Raw genomic sequence first — 22,351 nt, forward strand, 5'->3', positions numbered from 1 at the left:
GTAAATAAAATCTTAAAAAAAAAACAAAAAACAAAACATAGTTGCACATGAGTAGTCAAATGGAACAGAACAGAAAGTCCAGAAATAGACTCAAATACACATGGGAATTTGTTATATGGTAAAGGTGGCTCCTTTAAACCAGTAAGATAAGATTTTACTCTAAGAAGTTGAATTGGGACAACTGGATAACCAGGGGGAAAAAAAAAAGACTGGATACATACCTTATGCCACACACATAAAACAAAGCCATAAAAGTTCCACAAGAGAAAATTCTGAACACAGAACAGCATTAGATAATCATAAGGAATTACTGGGGTCATAGCATTTAGAGGTTACATTCTAAAAAGTCCTTATGTGTTATTGATATATACTGACATACTTAAAAAAATATTCCTAATTGATGAAGCTGGAGGATGGGTAGTTGGAGCTTATCATACTATTTTCTCTAATTTGTGTATGCTTAAAATTTCCCATAATAAAATGCTTTTTTTTTAATACCAGAAGAAAATATGAGTGACTTCCTTGGATCAGGGGAAGGCCTTTCCAATTATGATTCAAAACCCAGAAGGCATATAATTAAAATGATAAATTCAATTACATTAAGCAATAAGTTCTACATGACCAAAAAAATACCCTAAGAAACAGAAAACCTGGAAAAAATATCTTCAACTTATGTCATAGACAAAATAATGAAAATCTCACTAATATGGAAAGAGCTACTAGAAATCAATAAGAAAAGTAACCTAACATAAAAATAAGCAAAGAAAACTAGTAGATATTTCATAGGAAAACAAACAAAATAGTCTTGAAACACCAGGGGAAAAAAATAAGCATCTTTTCAAATACAAGCAATGCAAACTAAAACTATACTTTATAACTTCAGATTTTGACTAGTCTGATAGGTAAAAATGTTTTCTAATGCTGTCTTTTAAGGAGACCATGGGAAATCAGTTGTTTTCATATACTGCTGGGAGAAAGGTGACTGCTTAGGAGCAACTTGGTAGCTATTAAAATATCAAGTGCATTTACCCTTAACCCAAAATCTCACTTCTTGGAATTTTTTTCAATATACAGCCTGTACACATGAACAATGGCATACTGCCGTGATGGTCATTGCAGCATTATAATAGCAAATGATTGGAAACAACCCATGTCCATCGGAAGTTGTGTGTATATATGCACACACACAAATATAATATGCATACACAATGAAATATAACACAGTCATTAAAAAAATGAGGATGTTCCCTATATATAGCCACCATGAAAAAAACCTCTCAGGTACAGATACATATATGAATGGAGAAAGATACAGAGCTATGGATATCATTTAATTTTTTGTGAAGAGAAAATAGAATAAAAATTACCTATATTTACTTATATATGCATAAATACACTCAGCAACAATACATAGGAAATGAACAGAAGTGATGACCTATGGGTGAAGGAACAGGGTAAAAAAAATCACATAAAAGGACAGAAGAAGGAGGAAGATTTCTCAGAATGTATCTCATTTTACTGATTTATTGGTTTTTGATCCACATAAATAAAAATTTATTAAAACATATTTTTTAGAGAGGGAGGTGGGGGAGGGGCAGAGGGAGTGCAAGAGAGAGAGAATCTTAAGCAGCCTCCACGCCCAGCACAAAGGCGAACTCAGGGCTCTATGTCACAACCCTGAGATCAGGACCAAATAGTAGATAATTACAAAATAGCATTTTTTATTTGGCTTTGAAATGAATCGTGTGGTGGTAGGCAACACAGTCATAGTGGTCTGCAAGACGAGCAGAGAACATAGATAAGGAAGAGAAGCCGAAGAGAAGCATTCTATCCATTTGAGTATCTTGTGATTGTTGACTATAAGCAAGATATCTTTTGCACTACAGGCCAATAGAGGCTAATGTTTTCATCTCCAAAGTCCATTTCTGTTTTGCCTCGACCCTAGACCCCACATTCCACCTTTAGAAGGAGTTATCTAGGGATCCCTGGGTGGTGCAGCGGTTTGGCGCCTGCCTTTGGCCCAGGGCGCGATCCTGGAGACCTGGGATCGAATCCCACGTCGGGCTCCCGGTGCATGGAGCCTGCTTCTCCCTCTGCCTATGTCTCTGCCTCTCTCTCTGTGTGTGTGTGACTATCATAAAATAAATAAAAATTTTAAAAAAAGAAGGAGTTATCTAAACTGTAGGTAGAAGATAGTTATCCATTTTTAAGATTTAAAATGTACAATTGCCATGAAAAGTGTCTGCCCCGCACAAGATAAATTACATTAACATGCTATACAATTTTGACAAATGTCAAAAAGAGATTTTATACACTCATTAGCCCATGTTGTTTTGCTGCCCCTAAATGAACAATTTCTGTTATGCTCTCTGAATCATTAGAAAGAGCTCATCTCCTGTGACTCCATTAGAGGTTCTAAGATTCTAGATTTTAGGCTTTCAAATTGAAAAGAGGCAATGACCTGGGAAGCCCTCACATCAAGACTTCATGGTAAGAGGGGCCTAGGACTCACTCCTGTAGGAAAGGAAGCGATGGCTCCTTGTGCCCTTCTAGCGAGGGGGAATTTCCTGCTATTTGGCTGAGTGACCAGCTATATATTTTGCCATACCTGGGCTATTTCTCAGGATTTTGGTGATTTTACATGTAATCAAGCGTCAAAAGTTAGTGCTAACATTGGGCAAGGCACTTCACATCCCGGTGCCTCAGTTTCCTCCTTGTAAAAAGGAGAGAACAATAATGACCTCAAGCGAGTAAATTAATACATCTCAATTAATACATCTCATTTAGAAGAGTGTCTGGAAGATAGTCTGAACTCAGTGAATATTAGCTACTCACATGTGGCATCTTAGAGATATCTTTAAAACTCGCTCTTCCAAGCCAGGCTTCCAGGGCTACCTCCTGAGAAGTTTCAGAACACATCCTCTGTCACCGTTTTCCTTAGACTAATTAGCTATGGTACAAATGGAAATTACTCTCATAACTTCAACTTCACCAGTGTTGAATGATTTACATAATCCTGTAGCTAGGAGGTCCCACAACTGCATTCCTTTCTTTGGCAAATGTGTACACTTTCCTCCTAAGGCGGTATTTGCTCACATCTTTGAGAAATGACTCCAGGCTAGGGTTAGGTGGAGAAGGCCAATGCTTTCCCCACCCTCTGTGCAAGAGCCTAAAACACGAGGCGCAGAGGAAGACACTGCCCACAGACTAGGGCAGGACCAACGGGTTATGGCCCTGAGTGGGGCCTATTTACAAATGAGAGAGCTGTGATGCAGTTAGGACTTTCCCGTAGCATCTAGCCCCGCTGAGCCTCTGTTCTCCATCACACACTCTCATCACAAGGGGATATTAAATTGCCACGCTCTGGAGGTATTGGAGAAAAGTGTGTTTATAATCAGTAGTGACTCTCTCTCTCCTACAGGATCTCCTGTTAACACAATCCAAACAGGAGAGCAAAGGAACTGGTAATCTGCTCCTTATACTTTATTCATTTAAAATGCACAGTAATTTAATAAAATAATCCAATTTATGGACTCTAAATGAGCTAACTACTTTTATTCAGTTATTCAATCAATATTTATGGAGCACCTACCATGTGCCAGGCACCACTTGGTTCACAGCCATAGCTTCGGTCCCTAAAACAAAGCTCCTGCTCTCAGACATAGGACTTTCCAGTGACTTGCCGATGCTTTTCGCCATGTGTCCTGATGCAGTATAACTTCCTTTCCTAAGCTAACATTTACTGGACGCTTATGGGTGTCAGGTACCTAACATCATTAGTTCATGTAATTCTTACAACAACCCTGTGAGGAGGGTACAGTTATCAGCCCCACTTTACGGACAAGGAATGTGAAGTTTAATAAGAGGATAAGTAACTTGCCCAAGACTACAAAGTTAGCAAATCATGGATAGAATATAAATTAGGTTCCAATTTCAAACTTCTCCATTTTAATCCCTACACGATGGTGCCTTCAAAACTTCTTAAACAAAGCTTGCTATGATGGATTTCTAAAATGGTCTCTTCTGCATTTTCCTTGTTTGGTTTGCTAAGTTTTTTTGTTGTTGTTTTGTTTTGCTTTGTTTTGTTTGCTTCTTCTGTACAATGCCTTTCTAACATCTAGAAAATGATCATTTAAAAGCAACTGTATCAAGTCACAGGACCCTGGCAGAGGAGGCTAAGAAATAACAGCCAGTTGTACATAAATATTTAAATATATGCACTCCACTCCACTTAGTGCATTATTCAGATTCTGGGCTTACACGAAAAGGTTTCCAGAACTTACCAGCTGCTTCCTTTTGTGATCTCAATGATTCCTGCCCAGACAAGACTCAAAGGACCCATTTTCCAAATCAGCTTCCTCGTATTGACACCTGGTCATTGATGTCATTCTCCTCTCCTGCCAATCCTAAACTGATGAGGGAGGAGAATTTGAATTGTCTTTCCCTAATTGCTTCCTTTCCTTTTCCCCAAACCTTGCATTTTTTTTTCTTCCCGTAGAATTCCCTAAACCAAAAGCATAGTCTGGTGAAGTGAGTGTGATTAAGCAAATTAAGAACCGGCTCAGGGAGTCACTGTAATTGCTCTAATCAGGGGTACTTTCCCTGGCCCTGCTAGAGGGAAGCCTGGCCAGCCTAGAACATTCACTCCTTGTCAGTCGGTGGTGTGTCAGCAGATGGCAATCACTGCTTCTATTTTTCCAGGTTAATGTGAGATTAAGTATGGGGCTTTGAACCCTAATTATTCTCCTCAATGATTTCTTTTAATTGGTCTACCAAAAAATGTTTGGCTAATCCCTGAATGCTCCCGAAGCCCATGCATCACATTCTTTGATGGGAAGAAGAATGCGTGTGCAAAGGGTGGGGAAGGGGGGGGCAGTTCCTATCTCCCTCTCTCACCAAATTCAAGCTCCTTGAAGGCAGGAGTCATCTTTCATCTCCAGCAATGGCTCGGCATGGAGCAGGTGTCCAAATGTTTGCTGAATATTACTGAACGCAGAAATGAGATGTGAAAGCCACATTTTCTCTCAAGGAGCATTTTATGAGACGATGAATTTAATAAGAGAAAAACACTGCATAGGGTATGCACGTATTACAGGCTACACTGAAGCGAGAATGTAGAAAAGACAGGGCCGGGGCTCTCAGTACATACTTTACAGCAAACATCATCTGATTTCTCACCATTAACTCAAAATAGCTACAGGTTTAAGGCTATATGATAAAGAGGCGGACATACAAGACTGACACCAAATCAGAAGCCTCCTTCAGGAAAAAGGCAATGGCAGGAATAATCAACATTCTCACACGCTTGATTTGGCTATGAAATGCTTCGGAGAAAAATCCAGAACCTCAGAAATCTGATAGCTACATAAGAGCTACAAGACGGTTGTATATTTAAATCTTGCCACCCCGCTTAGGCTGTTGCTTGACTTTCTGCAGTTTTTGGCAACGGCAGCTCACAAAGCAGAGTTGAGAGAGCTGTCACAAGAATTCCTTTGGGTCTGGGTTCACTGGGCCCTGCAGACAAATCTAAGAAAATCTGGCAACGTTCTGCTGCAGCACAGCCACCCAATGCCGTCCTCATTTACTCGGCTTCCTTTCGCGTGGGTCATTACATCGAGCACTGGATTAGAAGATGTTATGTTTTGACATCATCAACCCATATTGATTTTAGGAGTGTTTTCTTAGCTGAGAAAGTATTAAACTTTTAAAATGGAAAATGTGTGTATACATACACACACACACACACACCTATTTTATTCATATAAGAAGCATTCTTGAACACCTACTGTGCACCACACACGGGACCAGAAACAAAAGTTTAAGACATGGTACATGCCCTAAAGCATTTTGGATACCGTGATGGAAGCAGCCCATGTACAAACAGCAAACGTGGGCCTGTTGCTATGGAAACAATGGATTACGGCGTGTTACTAATTCCTCCACCCTTACTTTAAAAAAGAAAAAAAAGATTTGAAAGAGAGAGTGAGCATGTCTGAGTGGGGGAGAGGGGTGCAGAGGGCGAGGAAGAAACTCAAGCAGATGCCCCACTGAGTGTAGAGCCCAACCCAGGGCTCCGCCTCACGATCCTGAGCTCACAACCTGGGCTGAAATCAAGAGTAGGGCCCTCAACCTACTGCGCCACCCGGGGGCCCCCACCTTTACTTTTCTAAAATGCTAGTGATTCCTGTAGCTTGCCCTAGGTAGAGAAACATACTAATTGCACTGAGACCATGCAGGGAGGACCCCAGAAATAAGCAAATCTGGAACTAACAGATCTACACACATTTAGTTTGGCCAAGTAGATAAAATGCCTCAGGAAACACTTTTTTTTCTCAAAAAAAAAGAAAAAAAGAAAAAAAAAAACCCAGCAGGTTGGCTGAGACTTTCCACAGATCTCCCCAGAATAAGTGGATGGGAGCAGATGAGCGCTCGGGCTCGTAGCACTGAGCAGGTATCGTGTTGAGGCTCTGTCTCCAGATGCAAAACTAGGAACTGGGCAGCCTGGTGCTTTGGGGATTTCCAACAAATTCATAGCTCCCACGTCCCCATTCTTGGTTCAGCAATTTCACCTGCCAGCAAGTTCGGTTCTCCCAGAAGCATACAGTCCACTAGATAAGTCAAGCTTGGAGGGGGAAAATCACACGTTTTACTGATCACCAGCTTACCCCAAATTAAATCTCCAGTATAGTAAGACGATGTGCCTGGCCTGCCCCTGCCCCCTGAGGGTTTATCACAGCACGCTCACCTTACCTTCCTGAAGGCATTTCACTTATCCAAGAAAGAAAGAAAAAAAAAGGTATCTTTCCCTATGACTCCGATAATCTTGACTTACATGAAGAAGTATCTGCCACCCACTCACCGAGACACGATGAGCACTCACTCTGACAATGAACATAACACAACAATTTATTTTCTGGGAATATATTGGACTAGGAAAAAATTGGATGCGACATCCTGTGAGCTGCTAAGACACAGCATATGAAGCCTGCCAAGGGCTCTTTGGCTATTTGGGACAGATGCAGCCTCCTTGGAGGATCCCAGTGTTCTGATAGCCCAGGTGGCAATCCTCATTCACTGGAACTTTCTCTCTATGCACTGCGAGCATCTGGAATTTTTCAAAGGCTGTGCTGACCAAGGACTAACGGCCAGACTCATTACAACTGGTCCCAGAGATGCCTGGGGGGCTCAGCGGTTGAGCGCCTGCCTTTGGCCCAGGGAGTGACCCTGGGTCCCAGGACCGAGTCCCACATCAGCCTCCCTGCATGGAGCCTGCTTCTCCCTCTACCTGTGATTCTCTGCCCCCTCTCTCTCTCTCTCTCTGTCTCTCATGAATAAATAAATTTAAAAATCTTAAAAAAAAAAAAAACTGGTCCCAGAAGAGACTTCTGCCTTGAGTCAATCTTCAAGAGAGCATCCCACATGGAGAACATATTGACCTGCTGCTAAGGCCTTCCACACCCAAGCTAAATCCTTAGACTTTCTATCTTGTCTTGGGACAATGCCAGAATCCCAGTGTCCTTCTGATAATTAAGTGACCTCTCCTGCCCACACACCAAAAATGGCTAGTTCTTGGAAAATATCGGAGATCAAAATTCCATTAAGCAAATCCACGTGAACTACCTAATATGTGATAATTGCTGTAAAACTGTATCGACGTCAAATTTTAAATTTAAGAAAGTTCTTTGACCCAAAGAGCTGGCCAGAAGGGCCATCACGCATGAAAGGACTGCAGTGAGCACAGGGCCTAGTTGGATCAATAATTAAAACAAGTGCTATAGGAATGCCACATACGCACTATTATGTAAGAACAAAAAACGTGAAAGATGAGTCTTTGATTAGATAAAGTGCATTCACATATAATTCTTTTTTTTTGATTCTGACAACTGCATGGTGAGATAGGCAAGGGAGATGTTACTTTACTAACCCCATTTTACAGATGTGGAAACTAGGACCCAAAGAGGCTTAGCCAAGGGCATCTTGCAAATAAGTTGGAAAATTCCAGGGAGTGGTCCTAGCACGGTCTCCCTGTTGTGTAATTTTGTTGCCAAACCATGCTGCCTCCTTGCCAAGTACCAGGGGAGGGAGAAGAGGGAGCGTGGAAGGATGTGAAGGGTGAGCTATAGGGGTTACAGGTAGGCAACCAGAAGGATGATGGGTCTTTATGGGGAAAGGAAGAGAGACAGAGCAGGACCACAGCCTTGAAGGCAGAGCCTGGGGAGAGAATGAGTTACTGAAATGGAATGTATATAGAAGCAGTGGGGAATAGGGTTTGAGAGGAAATTAAATAATCATGGAACTTTCAGAAGGTCGGTATCAGCAGCCGAGTTTTGGTCTTTCAGACAATGGGGCTATTTTTTGAAGGAGACGGACATGATAAATACAGAGGTAAGAGAGCTGATACGGTATTTGTACAGTAGAGGGTTAGAGGGGTAGAAGGTGGGGGGCAAAGAATCTGGGTTTCTGGAATCAAGGAGAGGGAGGATAGCAAAGGGCCGGCACAGTTCTGAAATGTGGGGATGGGTGTGCTTTACAGGATTCATCACCCACATTCGTTTGCACATCATTGACCAACAGCAAAGCTAAAAATACTCTGGTCATAAGGAGCAAGGCATATAAAAGAGGAGAATGATTGGTGCTTTCAATTTTATAATGGATTAAGCCATTTTAGGTTGGTTGACTCAAAATTTGTAAAATTCGCTGTCTTCAGGATTGACGGAGGTAAAATTACCCGCGTTTCTAGGCCTTATATTAGCGCAACTTTCTGCATTCTGTTGATCAAGTGAGCTGGAGGCGGCCCGCAGGCCTGTTGCAGTTCCAACACACGAAGGGGATTTGAGGAGGGTAGGGGCAACTCTGGGCCCCTCACCTACACTTAAGTGAGAAAAGGTCAGATTGTGTAAAATTGCTTTTATTAGGATAGATCACAACATTTCATGTGGGTAAAGGGTTCCGTAGTTTAAAACATCTGAAAAGCCCCTGATCTAGTTAAATCTCAGCCCCAACAGAGGAAGAAGCAGAGACAGGCCCCTGCAGTGCCTTTTCCAAGGTCACAGGGCAAGGAAGACCACCTGATGGGGCATTTTTGCACAGCAATGGAAACAATCAATCAAATGAAAAGGCAACCTACCCACGGAATGGGAGAAAACATTTGCAAACCAATGTCTGCTAAGAGATTAATATCCAAAATATATAAGCAACTCATACAACTCAATAGCAAAACACCAAATACTCCAATTAAAAAATTGCATCATTGGGGGAATACCAATCAAAACTGTAATGAGGTATCACCTCACCCCTGTAAGAATAGGTTTCCTCAGAAAGCAAGAGATAACCATCATAGGATCGGATGTGGAGAAAAGGGAACCCCGTTCACTGTTGGTGGAATGTAAATTGGCTCAGCCACTACAGAACAGTATGGAGGTTCCTCAAAAATTAAAAATAGAACTCCCATATGATCCAGTAATCCTACTTCTGGGAATATATTCAAAAGAAGTGAAATCATTATCTTGAAGAGATATTTGCACTCCCACATTTATTGCAGCATTATTCACCACAGCCAAGATACAGAAACAACCAAAGTGCCCATCAATGGATGAATGAATTTTAAAAATGTGGTTTCCTGGAATATTTTCCACCTGTATTATTGCATGTTATTATTGCATGTTATTCAGCCATAAAAATAGAAATCCTGCTATTTGTGACGTGAATGCAAGTGGGGGTACTATGCTAAGTGAAATAAGCCAGAAACAGACAAGTCCTGTATGCGACCACTTAGATATGGAACCTAAAAAAGTCAAAATAATAGAATCAGAGAGTAGAACGGTGGTTGCCAGGGATTGGGTCAAGTAGAGGAAATGGGGAGATGCTGGCCCAAGGGCACAGACTTCCAATTATAAGATTAATAACTTCTGGCACCGTAATGAAGAGCCTGGTGACCAGAGTTGATAATACTGAACTGCATATGTAAAATTTGCGAAGAGTAAATTTTGAGAGTTTTTTGCAAAATAAATAAATAATAATAATAACAACCATGTGAGGTCACAATGGAGATGTTAACGGACAGGATGGTGGTCATCACCGCACAATGGATACATTCGCCAAACATCACACCCACGTTGGGCACCTGAACACGAGTCTGTCAATTTCATACACAATTTGTCGATTTGACCTCAGTAGGGCTGGGGGTGTGGGGGGAGAACTGGGGCAACTGAAACCTCGGAAAACAAAATTTATTTCATGGCCTTTGACATCCAGGCTTCACCCCGGCCCTCTACAGAGCCTGTGGCGGATGCAGTCCCCGATGCCCCCACGCAGGCCAGCACAGGCAGCAAAGGCAGCAATGGGGACAGGCTGGGCCAGAGCGCTGAGAGGTGCACGCCAGGACCCTGCTGAGCCTCCCACCCACAAATGAAAATTAAGGCGCTTCTAATACGAAAAGGATCCAGTTGACACTTCCGGTCTGACTCATTCATATTTCAATATGCACTTATTTCTCCTTTCCCTTTCTTTTAGTTGCCTTTGGAAGACTATCTAAAGCCAACCCCCACACCCCCCCACCACCACCACCCAAAAAATCCACCTTAAGAAAAGAGATGTGTGTGCCCTAAGGAGATAAAGAAGTACTGTCGTTTGGAATTTCCACTGTTACGGAAGAATTATGACCCAGGAGCAGAGAATCGTTAAATCCGCTGGTTTCACTTGTACAACAGCACATAACATCGTACCCGCCACGGCACCGGCCGCTGAATCAGGAAGTTTAGAGGGAGAAGGCCCAGCAGAGCCCCTAGTAAATCTGTCTTTTTGTATTCTAATCATAAAAAGTATTCCCCTCACTTTCTCACACAGGGCCTAACGTCGCCTTCACTGTGTTTATCGAGACAGACAAAGTGTCTTCACCGAAGCTTGAGCATTTCTCTTCTTTGACAGCAAACGCTGATTAAATCTTCCCAGAGAAGGTGTAGGCAGACCAGAATCCACCTTCTCGCCAGGCACAGAGGGACAGACTTTACAATTCTGGTATGTCCTCTCCTTATTCTCAAGAAAAACACACAAAAGGGATAGAATTTGGGCCGCCTGGGTGGCTCAGCCGGTTAAGCATCCAACTCTTGATTTCAACTCAGGTCTTGATCTCAGGAGCGGGAGTTCAAGCCCTGCACTGGGCTCCATGCTGGTGGAGCGCTGCCTACTTTAAAGAAAAAAATAAATAAATAAAGTGATAGGATTTTGTGCAAAAAGTCTACTGAAGACATAGCTGTCTCCATTTTAACTTAGGGTTCAACTATTTCTTACCAGTTTTGTGAATTAACTGACCTAACTAAAAAAAACCCTAAAGTAACTACACTATTGACCATAAATTTAGGAAAACTGGAGTGAACGCAGACGGTATACAAACTAACAGGGCTAGTCTGAGCTGCCCTCACAGGCCTGCTTCAGGGGGGAGGATCCCCGGGGGGCCGTGGCTTTGCTTGCCGTGACATCAGTGGCTAGAGACATTTCCAAAGGGGCCTGTAAGTCTTGAAGTAACAACAGCCCTCTGTGAGCTGATGAACTCCCCCATATTGAGAATGCCCACTTTAAAGAAAATAACAAATCAGAATGACCTTTCCAGGGCTCCACAACACTGCAAGCAGAAACACATCCCAGTTGGAAATCTGGGGGAGAAAACGATGCGTGTGGCATACATGCTGCTCTGGGCAATAGAGCCCGGTTGGTGTGGTTTTGTTTTTTGTGTGTGTGTGTTTTTTTTTTTTTAAATCACTACTGTCAGAAATGTAAAATCTCCTTAAAATACGGGATGCAGCTCTCTGTGCTTCATGAGCAATGCAACGTGGAAGCTCCCGGTCTTACGCTGCAACACGGTTACCAGCACTGTGGGCTCGCCAACAGGCCCTGAGGTGGCTGGACTTGTAAAATACCTCCCGGTGCCTTCGAGGGTCATCTGCGTAACTGCAGAGCTTTCCAGTCCCCATTGAAGACCCATAATTGTGCCAGGATAAGGTGATAGGCTCTCCAAACCCTGGTCTGGTGACTGGATGCACAAACCTCCCTTCCATATTCCTGAACAATGGCACTTCAGGGGCACCCGGGGGGCTCAGGGTGTGACCCCGGGGTCCTGGGATCGAGTCCCACATCGGGCTCCCCGCAGGGAGCCTGCTTCTCCCTCTGCCCCCCTCTCTCTCTGTCTCTCATGAATAAATAAATAAAATCTAAAAAACAAAACACAACAGCACTCGAGCATCGAGCATCGTTGTGGGAAGGGGAAGCGGGTCCCCTGCATGCACTTCTCTGTCTTACCTGCCGCCAGTCAGTGATTCTGGAATCGCTGAGCACAGCCAGATGCCCTTTCCTGGCCTCCCAACTTGGGTATTTACAAATCGGCTAATTGGGAAACCCCAATCTCCCGACCAGTGTATGGCCAGACAAGAACGAAAACGGATAGATGTACGCTTTTATTCTAGAGCTGGATAGGAAGAGTAATTTCCGTCCCACTGAGCTCCAAAGGGCTCCTTTCATCACATCCGGGAAGGTGTGAAGTGCGCCTGGTGCAGACGAGCCTGGCCTCTGACAGGTTTATTGACCAGACCTTTCGGCCAGAGGAAGTGCGGGGAGGTACCTTTGTTGAGAAAGAAGAATGTGCACCACCGACGGGTTTCCAGGACCTCATAAAAGAGTCATTTGACTTAGAAGAGCTTGTCTGCACCGTAGTAGTATCAGGAGGAAAGCATTAAAGGCATCTCTCAAGCTTAAAGGAAAACAACATTTCAGAAGCAAGGGGAGTTGGCCTCCCCTGTGAAGTGAGGGGAGATGCAGGGTCTGTAACTTTGACAGACTCCGCTCCATGGAGAGGGGTTGGCACCTGCACAGCTTCCGCACTTCCGCGGAATTGCCTTGTCGTGGGCTGAAGAACGGGGAAATGTTTAGGGAGCAATGTTCGGTCTCATCTGAGCAGGGCAGGAGAGGGTAAAATGATAGGAAATGGAGTTAATTTTGCGCGGACCTCTGGCTGACAGCGCTGGCAAGCTGCTGTCTTTATGCTGCTCTACAATTTCAATAAAGCTCTGACATTACCACGTGGCAATAAAGGGAGGAGCGTGAGCTCCTGTCTACGTGCTGCATCCTACGTTAAGAGGCTGTGCCAGAAGCCTCATCACTTCCATTTAAATCCCTAGCCCCCCAGAAGAACACCAGTCATTCTCAAGGTGTAGTTGGTTCTGGATTTAACTGGACTCTGGAAACCCTTGTTCAGATCTGGAGCTTAGGCTTCTTTATTTTATTTTATATTTTTTAAGATTTTATTTGAGAGAGAGAAAGAGCACATGCGTGCACGTGCACACAAGCAGGGGGAGCTGCAGAGGGAGAGGCAGTCTCCCCGCTGACCCTGGGATCGTGACCTGGGCTGAAGGCAGACGCCCAACCAACTGAGCCCCCCAACACCACCGCCTGAGCTTAGGTTCTGGTCACCATTGGTAGAAACTGGTTAACTTGAGCAAGTTGCTGGACTTCTTAGAGTCTCAGTTTCCTCATGTGTACATCACGACAGCATCATCTAAATTTCACAGCTACAGTGAGAAGGAAACGCTGAGAATCAAGGGAATGTTCCACAATGCCTGGCCTGTAGTAGGTGCTCGGTAAATGTCAGCTCCCTTACAGTTTTTTTCACTTTTGACTGTGGCAAAGAAGCTCTTGGAGGAAGGAGAGCGCGCCAGGCAGGGTCAGGAGTTGACACCGTGGGAGTTTTCTCCCAGCCGCAGTGGCACACTGAGCTGAACCTCTCTATGCGTGTCCTCTAAACAGGCTCCGTGTTCCACCTGCTGGAGGCTCTCATTGCAGGGAAGGCACAACGAAGGGCCCGATGAGTGAGAGTCGGCGGGAGCATTGGTCACCTATCCCAGCCCCTCACGGGTCCCGCGGCAAGGCTTCCTGCTACTGACGACTCCCAAAACATCCACCCTCTAAGCCAAGAAGCAGGGCATGAGCTGATCCATTGCCCTTGGTCATTCACATCCATTTACCATATAAAAAGCAACATGACAAAAAAGAGAGAGAGAGAGAGAGAGAGAGAGAGAGAGAGAGAGATGGGAAGAGGAGTAAGAGGAAGGAGGAAATGGCCAGATGGAAGAACAGTTAAGGTACCCAATTACAACAAACATCTCTTTCCTGCCAGGACACCAAACACAGGAGCCCAGCCAGCTCTGCAAGTTGCTACATTAGCCAGTTGGCTGCATGTTTGATGGAAACCGAGGTCCAACAACAGACAAACAAAATCTCTCTCCCACCAAATGGGGAGTGGCCAGAAATGCATGTGAAGAAAATCGCTGTCGTGGGGCCCCAGGTTTATTCTCTCCACGTGGCCTGGAATGCATTTACGCAGCTCACGTGCTTGGGGGCTGGGTCTCTCACTACCAATGCTGCCAATTTCACCTGCGATCTAAAAATCAGGCCGTGGGATCCCTGGGTAGCTCAGCGGTTTGGCGCCTGCCTTTGGCCCAGGGCGCGATCCTGGAGTCCCCATGTCGGGCTCCCGGTGCATGGAGCCTGCTTCTCCCTCCTCCTGTGTCTCTGCCTCTTTCGCTCTATCACAAATAAAAATAAATAAATAAATCTTTAAAAAAATAAATATATAAAAATAAAAATCAGGCCGTGCTTTTGCTTCCTCGTCTCTCCACATGTAATCACTGAGACACCATTTCTCACGCTTCCAGAAAAATGCAAACACGGCTCAACGGATCCACTTCCAATCTTCCCATACAATTCAACTGAGGATGGAAGCAGCAAAGACACCTCAAAGCAGAGATGGCTGGATGTCGTAAGGTGTGGGAGTAATGGCTGTGTGTACAGAGGAAAGTCTCTTTGTAGTAGAGGTACTGTTGGCTTAAAGCACAGGCGCTACCCTAGTTGTAAAGTCTGTCACATATGCATCCTATATGACTGCATGTGACCTCATTTAGGGTCATAGTATTCCTGCCCTCTGTAGAAGCCATGGGTTGGCTGTCATGTTACGATGTAGGTAACTATCAGACAGGTCCTGCCAATTGTCTCTGGTCATCTAATGAGCCCGAATGTCCCTTCAAAGCCAAAAATCGACATAGTTTGGAAGCCTGTAAGTCAAACAGTTAAGGTAAGGGCAAAAAAAAAAATCAGTAGTTAATATGACCCAGTGCGAGCCACAGGTCTGGGAGTCAGGAGGTTATGGCAGGCAGAGGGACCTAGGCGCAGCAGGGGCTGGAATTGAAGCATTGGTCACTTACCAATGGAGGCTTTATTCCTTTCTTTGAACGCTTTTCCATTCTTTGTAAAACTAATCATCAACTCCTTGAAGGATCCTCGAGGTAAAGACCTGAAGTCCCCTTCAATTCGCTGGTCCTTACTGGGGTTAATGGAGGAGGGATGAGAGGGGCAGGAGACGCATCCTGGACCAGTCGGTTGCACCGCTGAACTCAAGACCCTCACGTGCTGGGACCCCTGGGGGGCTCAGCAGTTGAGCATCTGCCTTTGGCTCATTGGGTCCTGAGATCGAGTCCCGCATCGGGCTCCCCGCAGGGAGCCTGCTTCTCCCTCTGCCTGTGTCTCTGCCTCTCTCTCTGGGTCTCTCAGGAATAAATAAAAATCTTAAAAAAAAAAAAAAAAAAGACCCTTGTGTGCTGCATTAACTCAGACTAGAAACTGCTTCCCGGAGAAGAGCTCTGCCCTTTATGAATCCACACGTGGTCTGGGAGCTTTTGCAGCTCACGATGACTGGTCAGAGGGAGTACCTTGCTGCTGACACCTTAGTATCAGGAGTCATATGGAAAATGAGGCAGAAATGAGCAAAAGGGGAAAGAGTAAAGAAACTGAGCCCACCAGCTATACAGCAGGGAGCTGGGGTGCAGACCTGCAATTCAGAGTGGAGAGGGGCGATCCCAGGGCTGTGGGCTCTCACACAGATCATTGGGTTTTACTGTAGATCTGGGAAAGAAACCAACAGAGCAAATTTCAGTGGTAGGGAATTTTCTTCTTAAACCAGCAGAGCCACTACTTCACCACCAATGGCTCTAATGTTCACATACTATTCAATAGTGGAGAACAGCTCCGAAAAAAAATTTTTTTGTTTTCAAAGCCTTTACCTGCAATTCCTCTGTTACTGCAAACATGTGGCCTTTCTTGAGGCTCATTTCCCATCCCCTGGCCTCCACCCCCACCACCACGCACAACAACAGGCTTGAGGATACAGACTCTCCGGGAAGAAAAGAAAAAAAAAATCCAAGTTGGGGGACAAGGAGGGGCAGCGGGGGGGGGGGGGTGGCGGGGGGCGGGCGGGGAAGCCTTCACATAAGAAATGAGAAAAACAGGATTCCTATCCTTGAGTTATAAAAACTGAAAGGTACGGGGAATTTTATGGACCCAGAAAGTGATGAAATGAAGAGAAAGACATCAAGTCTACCCAAAAGGTGATAAAATATTTTATTTGTTTTTTGGTTGTGAAAAAGAAAATAAATCATTAGGATGACTGTCAGAATGCCTCCAGGAGAAGGGCATTGAATAGGACTTGCCTATAAATGGTGTAGAGACTAATAAAGGAGTTGGGTTTTGTTTCCTTAGCATTGGTCTGGCGGAGCTTTCTGTTGCAACCCAGGAATCCGGGGCAGACAGTCCAAGCCCGCTGGCCGCAGGGCACGCAGATGCATTATTGCCTCTCCGGGCTGGCCCTGTCCGAGATCCCCCAAGCAGCTGCTCCCCGCCTCTACCCGGATTCCCCCTGAACACGGGTGCTGTGGGACATGTTGTCAGATGTCAGGGCTTCAGGATCACGGTTTGCTTTATTTTCATGATTACTGACTACACTTCATATATACCTGCCGATAAAACAGGTTTGAGGCTGGCCAGAGGGGTTGGCCCTATTCCTCTTGGTCCTACAAATTCCAGACAAAGAAGGCAAGGTTCCTGTCCCAAACAGCTCAGTCTAAGGGGTCTTGGAGTCATTCTGATATTGCTTAATGAGGCATTTCCAGAGCCCAAAAGGCAGAGAACGGTGACAGAGTACCTGTTTTATAAAAGCGACTGTCGATTTTATTTAAACCCGGGCAGGACTAGTCAAGAATCTGTAAAAGAGGCAGGATTTTCAGCTACCTCACAAACTTGCATTCCGCATTTTGCCTTGAATATTTTCTCCCCCTTTTCTACGTGTCAAGCACTCCTATAAAGATGTGATGGCTCAACTAAGTCTTAAACGTTAAGACTCAGAACTAAGTTTCTCTAAATTTGTACTGAGTATCAAGAACCCAGAAATCAACTGAACCTTGGAATGAACTGGAACTAAACATACATGCCGGTCAATAGTCCTCTCCACAACGACCCATATATACAAATTCGATGTGGGACAATTAAGGCTCATGATTGTCATCCGAATCGTATACAACAGGACCCAAGAACAGGGCCGAGAACAGTAGGGCAGCGCGGTAGGGGACTGCTAGTATCCGTAAAATGGAAAGGACTCCAGTGGCCTTACATCTACGACGGCACACACCTTCTTAACCGTCAAGGAGCCCTCCCGACCATCACAAGGACAAGGCCCTAAAGTGGCTTTACTGAGATCACCACTGTCCCCTCCGTGATCACTCCGCAGCACCACTTAGAAGGAACAGGCAAAGGGTGCTCCCAAGTCACTACTCATTTGCTTGCCTATCTTTACGCTTTAGATCCACATGGGCAGGCTGGAGGTCTGCTAACTCACATTATCCTTCTACACTGGCCATTATTATGATGGCCACTTTTGACCACATCAGACCATTCAAGGTCTCAAACAGACACACGGCTGAAAAGCTGGACCGATGGAGGATTTTTCCAGAATGCGACATGACTCCATGTCCAAGGTACGTTTATATAAATGGCTACCTTGGCCCTAAACTCACTGCCTGAAGATTCTTACTCATTTGGAACCAACATGAGCCAGCCTGGATGACTCAGGGGAATGGTAATGATGGGATGAGTAATCGTTCTCTTGAAGTCACTAGTTAGGATAAAAGCAGTTGTTCAATACCTGACAGGACAGGTTTCTCAGGCTGGCCAAAAACCCAACAAATAAATCAATGTCACTTTCTTCCCTAACATCTTAAAACTCTCTATTTAAAGTGTGCATCTCAGCTTCACAGTTCAAGGAAAGCTATCCACAGCATTATCCATTCAGCCTCTCCCTTCCTGAGGAGACAGGGGAGACGTGGCGGAGAGGACATTGGCCAAGAAAAATCCTATAGGAACACCACCTGGCTCTCTGCTCTGGATCACTGCCTCGGTTGTTTTAGGAATATTTTATATAAAACTAACGCGACGCTTTATTCTAACAGAGGAAACACACACGCTGACACGCAAAAGCTTCGAATGTGGCAGTTGATTTTAAAGACTTGAAAATTGAAAATCTGTCCCTCTCAGAGTATAACCAACCCCAGGAGTAAGCCCATAAATGCATTAGGGATCCTCATTGCCTAATTAATCCGCATCTCTCCACTCTTTTCCAAGTTGCATTACCCTAATTTACTCTTTGGGGAGTGATATGTTAAAATACGGTTTACTTGTGACTCAGAGAGAAATAAGTCCTGGGGAGCAAATGCACGGAATAGTGAACATAGACGATAATATAGTATTATAATCAAACTTGCTGAAAGACTAAATCTTAATTTAATCCAACCACTGAAAGGAGACAGTAATTCTGCAACATCATAGAGATGCTAACTATGGCTACAACGGGCCATCATATCACAATATATAAATGCGTCAACATGTTGTATAGCTTCAATTTATACAATGTCATATGACAAACATATTTCAACTAAAGATTTAAAGATATGATTTACTTCCAAATGAAATGCTACTAAAGAGATAAATCTCCCTCTGTGTCTCTGCCTCTCTCTCTCTTTCATGAATAAATAAAATCTTTAAAAAACAAAAAATGGGGCTCCTGGGTGGCTCAGTGGTTGAGTGTCTGCCTTTGGCTCAGGGTGTGACCCCAAGGTCCCGGGATCGAGTCCTGCATCGGGCTCCTGCAGGGAGCCTGCTTCTCCCTCTGCCTGTGTCTCTGCCTCTCTCTCTTTCATGAATAAATAAAATCTTTAAAAAAAAAGATAAAAAATAAACTGATTTAACAGATGGCAAGTAACTATCTACATTATTCTCTCCTATTAGAGTTCCTTCGGATAGTAGCTGAATAGGCTTACACTAGGTGTGATTTTGGTGATAATCTGATCGGATATATTGCTGAGGCTACAAAGCAGAGTTCTGGAACAAGGCTTGACCACACACCCGATCAAGGTACATCTGAAGAGAACAGCGGAACACAAGCAAGGTACCTGTGATCACGTTCGCGCTGTAGGTCACATCACTGTCCACACACGTCGACTCATCCTCCATCTGGTGGCACCATGCCGGGGGCTCATCAGATCTGCCACACTGAAGGTGGTTACACCTTTTTTTGCCCTTTTATCCCCCAGCAGGGACCCACATTTGGAGAAAGCGAGTAAACCTGGCTAATAAGTAGACAGGACTTGATGTTCACAGGGTAAGTATGGAATGTGATCACGGTGAAAACAGGAGAATCGTGCATGGGCTTGCCATGTTTAGACATAGAGGAAGTTTTTGTGTCTATTCTAGAAAGACTTCTTAAAGGTGAAATTTCAAGAGCTGCTTAAGGTTAAATTCGAAAAGCTGTGCTTTAGTTGGTTGGACTGCTAATAGCAGCCTTCCACCAAAGAGCCACGGAGGATGATAAGGAAGTTGCCAAAGCGCCTGGTGCTATGTGGGTTAGAAGCTGAGAAATGCATGTGCAGACGGGTAAACATGCATCCTAACCATTTAAAATGCCTTCTTCAGCTCAGACTACCTTGCCAAGAGCCAGCCTAGAGCAAAGTCCTTCCTCTTCTGTCTTTTTTTTTTTTAAACTCCCTTTTAGTGTTTATTATTAAGCAATCATCTTCACTGGTAGAAAAAAAAAAGGAGGGGCTCACACAAACTTTCAGGCATTGTCTTCCTACAACATTGGTCGTAAAACCCATGAGAAAGGGGAACAATGACACCCAGCCATCCTAGGCTGAGTCAACATGCAGCATGTCTGAAATGTCCTCTGCAGGGGTAAGGTGACTCAACCTCCCCTTCAGGAAAAATGAGGACTTCTGAAAAAAAAAAAAAATGAGGACTTCTGCAGGCGCTCAAGGCCTCCGTGGTGAACCAGTTTTCAACGTGCACTCTCTCATCCCGTACACCACTGGCGCAGCTGCCTCTTGCCACCTCCTCCATCTCCCACACTCACCTCCTATGCCTGGGGCCCACCATGTCCCTCCAAATAGGCCATGTTAGCCAGAGTCAAAGGAAAACTAATGTCCATCGACCAAACCCACAGAAAAACAAAGGTGCAGGGCTTGGGAGTCCCGGTTGGCCAAACAGGTGGGAGCTAAAGGGGTACTGGACAGATCTATCCCAGGAAGCAATTAAGTTTATAGCCAGGAAAGAAAAGCCCCAAAGGCCTTGGAAACAAAAGCAGCTTCCTCCATGTGTCCGTTCTCTCATTCTGTCATAAAGGCAGGCTGGACTATTCAGTTGCAACCGCAGACAGTAAGGCACTGTTCAGAGAATGCCTGCTGCAGAGGCCTGCCGGTCCGGTTTTCATTTCTGTGCTAGGGGTAAATGGTCCCAGCCCCGTTCAAATCAGAGAAAAAGCAAGCAAGTATCCAAAAAGGAAGAAGTACTCAATGCAGGACATGATTATAAACTCTTTGGGATCAGCTGAAGGAAAAGATTATAAAGGTAACAGTTTCCATTGATATGGGGAAAGCATCGCTAGGATTTCTTGACAATCTTGATGTGGCTTTTAGGGAAGTTCCTGGTATGGGAAGGTATGATGGAAGGGGAGGGCCGCCAGCAGCCTCCTCCCCGCCCCCATGTTCTGCTTTGCCTAGGGGTGGGTGGGGGTGCCTGTGCCTGCTTGGAATGCCTATCCTCCAGCTCACATTCTTGCCGGAGACCGTATTAGGGTGAGCATTCAGTTTCTCACCCGTGTAGAAGTTGTGGCAAACACCACTGAGTCAAGGGAATAGTCAGCAATGCTAACCCGAGTCAGAAGAGGAGGACGAGTACATCAGAAGGAGGTGGCTACTTGCGGAGCCAAGAGGCAACAATGAGATTGGATGCAGAGAAGATGCTAGATGGAGAGAGGATGCTAGACAGAGAGAAGATGCTAGATGGAAAGAAGGTGCTAGACGGAGGGAAGGTGCTAGACGGAGAGAAGGTGCTAGATGGAGCAAAGATGCTAGACGGAGAGAGGATGCGAGATGGAGGGAAGGTGCTACACGGAAAGAAGATGCTAGATGGAGGGAAGATGCTAGACAGAGAGAAGGTGCTAGACAGAGAGAAGGTGCTAGACGGAGAGAGGATGCAAGACAGAAAGAAGGTACTAGACAGAGAGATGATGCTAGACGGAGAGAGGATGTGAGACGGAGGGAAGGTGGTAGACGGAGAGAAGATTCTAGATGGAGGGAAGATTCTAGACAGAGGGAAGATGCTAGACGGAGGGAAGATTCTAGATGGAGAGAAGATGCTAGACAGAAGATTCTAGATAGAGGGAAGATTCTAGACAGAGGGAAGATGCTAGACGGAGAGAAGATGCTAGATGGAGAGAAGATCTAGACAGAGGGAAGGTGCTAGATGGAGAGAAAATGCTAGATGGCTAGAATACCTGCCCCCAAGTCTTGGCCTGGGAGTCTTTCCCCAGTTCTAGTGGTAACTGGAAAGTCCTGGTCATACTAAGGAAGGGGCCATGGGCCACTTTATCTGTGGTGACAAGGGTAACCTTATAAATATTAGTGAAATGTGTCACTTTCCTTATGCCACCTGGGACCACCTGGAGATTGGACTGAATGTAGTTCCACAAACACTGGATAAAAGCATCTGTGAGCCTATCCTTTCCCTGGGGTCATCTTTAAATAATAAGCTAAAGAGATACATTCTTTCCTTCTGAGGTTAGGCCCTCTAATTACTGAAAGCCAAGAACGAGAGACTATCTGAGGGGCTAGGGAAGACACTATTAAATATTCCCATTCTTCAAATGTCTCCCGAGAAGGTGACACCACGACCATAACCATTAGCAGAGGCCCACACGCACACATACATGCTCAGAGTTACTCTCTGCTCCATGGGATCGCGAGCGTCCTTACTCCCTCCAATTAGGGTCTCTTACAACGTAACTGGACCCATTTTTGGCCACGTGGGTATACCCAGGAAGGCTGGGTCCCTCTCCAAATAGCTAACTCCCCTGCCTCTAGAAAAACTACATGCTCCAAGAGAGAACTCTGCTAAGAGTCAGGAAGATTTCATTTCCATGAACCTGGGA

The 22,351-nt window shown here is 44.8% G+C and overlaps 1 protein-coding gene across 9 annotated transcripts in view; it reads right to left on the reverse strand.

The window, feature by feature from the left end:
* Positions 1 to 22,351, reverse strand: part of LOC129514584 (ly6/PLAUR domain-containing protein 6B-like) — a 167,212-nt gene that overhangs the window by 25,752 nt on the left and 119,109 nt on the right. The window contains exon 1 of one of the 9 annotated variants that reach the window (XM_055333274.1): positions 19,320 to 19,573. The exons of 7 other annotated variants lie outside the window; for them this stretch is intronic. The gene's annotated coding sequence lies outside the window, so the exon portion shown is untranslated. Of the gene's footprint in view, positions 1 to 4,283; positions 4,346 to 19,319; positions 19,574 to 22,351 lie in introns of those variants that run through there. One more of the 9 variants, XM_055333275.1, reaches the window with a different exon arrangement.

Source organism: Nyctereutes procyonoides, unplaced genomic scaffold, assembly GCF_905146905.1.
Source record: "Nyctereutes procyonoides isolate TBG_1078 unplaced genomic scaffold, NYPRO_anot_genome, whole genome shotgun sequence".
NCBI lineage: Eukaryota > Metazoa > Chordata > Mammalia > Carnivora > Canidae > Nyctereutes > Nyctereutes procyonoides.